A 6,000-nucleotide genomic window follows, 5' to 3' on the forward strand; every position below is an offset into this window, starting at 1 on the left:
AGCCCCCTTTTAAAAGAGGCTGGTCATGAGGCCGCAAAGGCAAAACTAAAGAGAGAGGTAGTTTGGGGATAGATTTTAAAGGGCCTGGAACGTGAAGAGGGGAGAGGAGCATAAAGAGAATCAATAACCCTGTCAAAGAAAGAGCAGGGAGGAGAGTCAGAGCAGTCAAGAAGCCTGCAGTACTTAATGGCCGCTGTAATACTGAGTAAGTATCACCCCCATCCCTAGTGCTATTGGAGGGGAAGCTCAGTAGAGGGAGCGGTGGTTGATGAAGACCAAGTCAAGTAAGCGACCCTTTTGGGGAGCAGGGGAGTTGATCTAGGGCTGCAGGTTGAATGAGTGAGGAAATGTGCAGCTAAGAGGTTGGATGAGCTGTCAACATGGAAGTTGAAGTCGGGGAAGGGGGGGGATTGTGAGAAGAGGAGTGAGCAAGCCAGGAGTTGAAACCAGAAAAAGGCTGGTTGTGAGGAGCTGGGTAGATGACCTCAATGTGGAATGGAAGAGGATGACAAAGACTGGCTGTGTGGTAAATAGTGATTGGGACAGAGCACTCAGAGCGATCTGGATTGCTTGGTATGCGGAGCGTATTCAAACAAAATGCATTTTAATACAATCAAAGGCACAGTTGTGCATCAACAAGGAATGTAGACCACACCTACAGAGTAGGGGGCTGTACACTCTGGAAAGCAGACACTCTGAAAAGGACTTAGGGACTGGCACAGTGGGCAGGCCACCCAACAGGATCGCCCCGTATGATGCTGTGGCTAACCGTGCCAATGCAATTGTTGGCTGTTTAAGGAGGTATAGGGACGTGAGAGCTGAGACTGATGTTGGAATACTGCAACTAATTCTGATGTCCTACATTTTAAAAAGGATGTTGGAAAAAATGGAAGAGTTGCAGAAAGAAGTCACAAAAATTATTCAAGGGCTGCAGAAAATGCCTTACAGTGAGAGCTCAATTTGTTTAATTTATCAAAAAGGGAACTCGATTACAGTGTGTTAGTTCCTTAATGGGGAGAAAATACTGGGTACTTAAAGGCTCTTTAGCAGAGAGAGGCATAGCAAGAATCCGTAGCTGGAATCCAATGCCAGACACATTCAAATTGGAAGTAAGGCAAGGGTGATTAACCCTTGGAACAAACTGGCAGGGAAAGTGGTGGCCTTGCGCTCTCATGATGTTTGCAAATCAAGACTGGATGCTTTTCTGAAAGATCTGCTTTAGTCAGACACAATGTGTGAGGCTCAATACAGTGGTAACAGTGAAATTTAATTTTCTTGTGATTTACAGGAGTTCAGACTAGATTATTCACTAATCTTCCCTTCTGGCTTTAACCTCTATGAAGCAATCTGTAAATGGGGAACAAAGTCTCTCAGATTTCATTAATGTAATGTAGTTGAGTATAAACTGTTTACATTACATGAATAGACAACAACATGGGGCTGCCGCTACCACCTTTTGGAAAAATAGGAATTGATTTTTCTAAGGGAGTTCTACAGCTAAGAATGTTTTCTATGAAGCTAGTCCAGTCTATTCACCTACATGTTTACTGGATGTATTGTAAATACTTTCAGTCCATGTGAAAAGTTTCAGACTAAAAACCAGTGAGGAGAAAGAGTGAGAGTTGACCAACAGGGCATATGGGCCTAGATGGGCAAAAAGGATCGAGGAGCTGCGGGGAGGGGAGTGAAGACTGGGACTTGGATAGAGATCCCCAAGAATGGCCTGGCTGGGCAAGGGGACTGGGACCAGGATAAGATGCCAGAGAAGTTTCACTATGCAACCTTAATTTGCCTCCCTTGTACATATGCATTATAACAGTCTTTAATTAGATGATCAATACTGTATTTTCTACAGGGCCTTCCCTCACTTATTAGGCAGGCTGGACCTGCTCATGAGATGAATCAGGGTTGTGTAATGAATGAGGCTGTTTTCTGTAGGACCTCTGCCTCGTTTGATGCAAAAGTTTAATGGTGCCTAGTGAATGAAGTCCTCTTGGCTATCCTGGAGAACTGGATTCTATCCTTGACTTTTCCATAGAGTTCCTGTGTGGTATTGGGCAAGTCATTTTGACCTCTTGTGAAAAGTTTGGTTTCTCATTTTCTGGATGCTGAACTTGAGACCCTGGGGTCTGGTTTGCAGAGGTGCTGAGCACTCACAGCTGCAGCTGGACTTTCTGAGAGCTGTGCTTTGAAAATATGAAGTGCTATATACTGCTAAGTATGCAAAAAAAAAATCTTTTATAGCTAATGCTAACAAAACACATAGCCTATAGTGAGTCAGCATTATAACCTCCACTGGGTCACCAATTCTAATGTCAACAAACTACTCATTGTCTCAAAATATTTCTAGTATTTCTAGCCAAATCACCAATAACTCAGGGGCACCTAAAACCAAGGTCACTGTTCACTCAATCTCGTTCATAACTTCCAGTCCCATCTTCCCATTCTAATTAACAAACTTCAAGCATGCAGCTATCTGACCGTGTCTCACGAAGGCCTAAGATTTTTCTAGCTATATAATTGGTTTTCAGCTGGCAGTGGTTGACCATACAAAATGGCTGACTGCAGTATTGACTGTCATGTTCTGGGTTACATGCAGGAATGTCAAATTCTGGTATAACAGGCTGGATCCCCTGAATTTTTGTGCTCTTTGAGTGATCTAACCTGCAGGGTAGGTGGCTGCTAGTGACGGGCAGTGATTAAACTGACAGGGACATTAGAGAATTCAGGAGTCCCTAAGGAAAAGGTAGGCTCTTCCTGCTCTCCTCAGTAAGTTCTAGACTCCTAGAGAGTGAGTAGCAGCAAATGTTGTTACTCAGGATAATGTTTCTTTATTATTCTGAGACAACAGTTTTCCAATTATTGTAAGGACAGTACAATCTACTTCACTGGGATGTCCCAGTGCTTGGCCTTTCATCCCACATAAATGAAGTTTCCAATTAACAGAGCATGACACTCTCTTCTTGAAGTGGTTCATAAATTGCTTTGCTCATCTCAAGCCTGCTGGTTCACTACAGAAGTAAATATAACAGGTATAAAAAGCTAAGTGATTTTTACCCTGGTGGATTGGAAGTGTAGTTGAAGTAGATAAATACTGTGCCAACAAGCTGTTGAGAAGGCTGTCCACCTTGCCACTCTGAAAAGAGAGTTAGCTTTAGAGAGGTATCAAAAGGGACCCTATTAGCTGAACTCCCCAGAGAACTGTGATGTTTTTCTTACAACAGAACATCAGTCTGAACCACCCCAGGCTTTAGGGAACCCCAAACAACCCCAGTTTTCCCATATCAGAAACCTGGGTCTGAACCTCCCCAATTTCAATTTTGCCAAACCAACATCCAACCAAGAAGTTTTAACAAAATCAAAACCCAACCTCCTTGGTCCATCACTGTCTTAATTCTCCTTCTTAGCATTGTTTAAAGACCATGGACCCAATTCTTCACGGCCTTGAAGACGTTTGCACCTGTGCAGCTATAAAATGACTACATGAGGTATAAGGTAGTGAAGAATCAGACCCCTGCTAGCCCTGTTGAAGCAGGACTTACTACAATGTAGGTGCTGAAGCAATAGTCCCATGTAGGCAGCAGTCCTAAGAATCATTAGGCTCAGTTTAGTTCCCTGGGAAATATCCCATTTAACTAGTGTGCCGTAGTGGGTTTCACACTGCACCCTGCTTTTGGTCTCACAACTGAATTATATTACAATGCCCCATATTTATATTTAAGTAGCAGGAGAGTAAAGTTGCCATATTCTCCCCAAAAAGGTACTTTGAAATGCAGTGAAAGAAGATGTTGTACCAAGTCATACCAGAGCTATAAAATGCTAGATGTTATTTCATTTTCTAACAGTAGATGTCAGTCTTGCATAAGTCCGACCCATGGAAATCTCAGTTAAATGTTATGCCTTTAAATGTATATAATTTAACCAGTCAAAAGAAGGAAACTTCAAAGTTAGAAATCATGGGAAAAAATATTTCTGTTAGTAAAATACCAACCCTGAATGTCAATCACCCAGCATTTAAAAAAAATGTAAAGAGGCTGGATATGTTAGGATATAAGAAGAAGAAGTCAGCTCGGTAGGGCTGCTCAGATTTTTTTCTACTTACAATAAACTAGCAATGAGAGGACAATTACCAATATTTTTTCTCAAAAGAAAAAAGTGGTTTAGGTTAATTTAATTTCTCAAATCATGCTAATGCCATTCAGCTGGAGGATGAAAACAGAGATCACAGTGATGAAAATAACTGCTAGATCATCCACTTAGGCAGCAGGAGATCATAAAACAGGATCAAGTGGAAAGCTCTGTGTTTGGCCATGCAGCTAAGTCACTATGCTGGTTGCTCAATCTCTCTGGAGCCCCTCGTGTAATGTTAAGAGACTCCTCCAGTTTTTGTTAGCCACTTCTAGTAAGAAAAGAGAATCCCACGTAGTCCCTGAAATTGCAGTAGCCGAGGATAGTTCCACTATAACGGTTAGTGGAGCAGTTCACACTCTTGGGAAATACATATCTTGCAGCACATTAATGTTTCTTCAATACTACTACTTTATCAGACTCGCAGCTGGTATAAATTAGTGCAGTTTCACATACTCCCGTGGCGCTCTGCCACTTTCCACAGCTGAGGAGCTGGCTGTAAATATATATATTTTAGTGCTGTCTATTTGAGTCTCATAAGCACTTCCCAAACAAAACAAGCACTGTAACGCCAGCATTTTCTCCTTCCTCCCCTGCCCCTGCATTTTCCAGGCTGAATGTTTGGTATGATAATGTTATTCCCACTTTACAGATGGGAACAGTGAGGAGAGTGACTTGCCCAAAGTCACCAAGGATGTTTATGTTAGCGCTAAGCTTTGAACCCAGATCTTATGTGCCCAGAACTACATATTAACCCCAAGAGCATCTTTTTATCACAATGAAACAGTTACATAGGAAAGGTGCTACAGATGCACCCACCATACTATAACTGGAACAGTACAATTAAAGAGCTTCCAGTAACTCACTCGCTACTCTGATAGAGTCAAGGAGATCACCTCTTCTCTCCCGGTAATATTTCTGAAAGTGCTTGACATATATTCACATTAGTATTTTCCATCTGCTCTGGACAATAATAATCCTTTGCATTTCTACAAAGCATTGCTTGATGTCTTGTTACCCAGTATGAAAGCACCTTCAGGAGCAATATATGTTGTATTTATATTTTCTGTCAATGTGAATTTTCCAGACCATTTTCAGACAATAGGAGAGACTGTGGGCTGAAGTAGCTCGTAACATGCCACCAGAAACCTCTCCATGGAGGTTGAGTGTCAGCCTCACAAAGGAAGCTAGGGACCTATCCAAGGCTAAAGGATGTGTTAAGGCTAAATCTTGGGCATACATAATTAGCATGAGTGCATGAGATTTCTGTATCCATCATGAAAGATTCAGCCCTTTGATAAGTATGAAGTGCTCTTGTGAAACAGCTGAGGCATGGTTGAAATGTGCACATGTGCATCCATGAAAACTAAAAAAAAAAGGAACAGTTAAGAGGTTGAGGGTCTGGTGAAAAGAAATAATGCCAATCAAATATGCAATAGCTTCCACAGGCAATTGTGCTTGTGTATGGATGGCTGCATGAAAGGATGAGGTAATATACAACATGCTCATGAAGATCCACCAGCCACATCCACAATACCACATAGGCCTACATCCTTGGAGCCTCTAGAATCAGGGACACTGGAACAATTTGTATAGTGGGGGGCGCTCAGAGCCATGGAACCAATCTGTAAATCCCGTGTATAATGGAAACCACTTCAAGCCAGGGGTGTGGCAGCACCCCCAGTTTCAGCACCTATGTCTGGAATCACCTCTGTCTGTGCTCTCCCCTAAGACTCTCAAATAACACAGACCCTGCACCTGACAAAGCCTTGGGCCAAGAGTGGAAGGCCATTGACTATGGCATGTCCTGCTACCAGCACTAGTGCAAGGCTTGCCAAGATGAGAGCACAATGTAAAACTGATCTCTTTGCA

Source organism: Gopherus flavomarginatus, chromosome 3 (assembly GCF_025201925.1).
Source record: "Gopherus flavomarginatus isolate rGopFla2 chromosome 3, rGopFla2.mat.asm, whole genome shotgun sequence".
Taxonomy (NCBI): domain Eukaryota; kingdom Metazoa; phylum Chordata; order Testudines; family Testudinidae; genus Gopherus; species Gopherus flavomarginatus.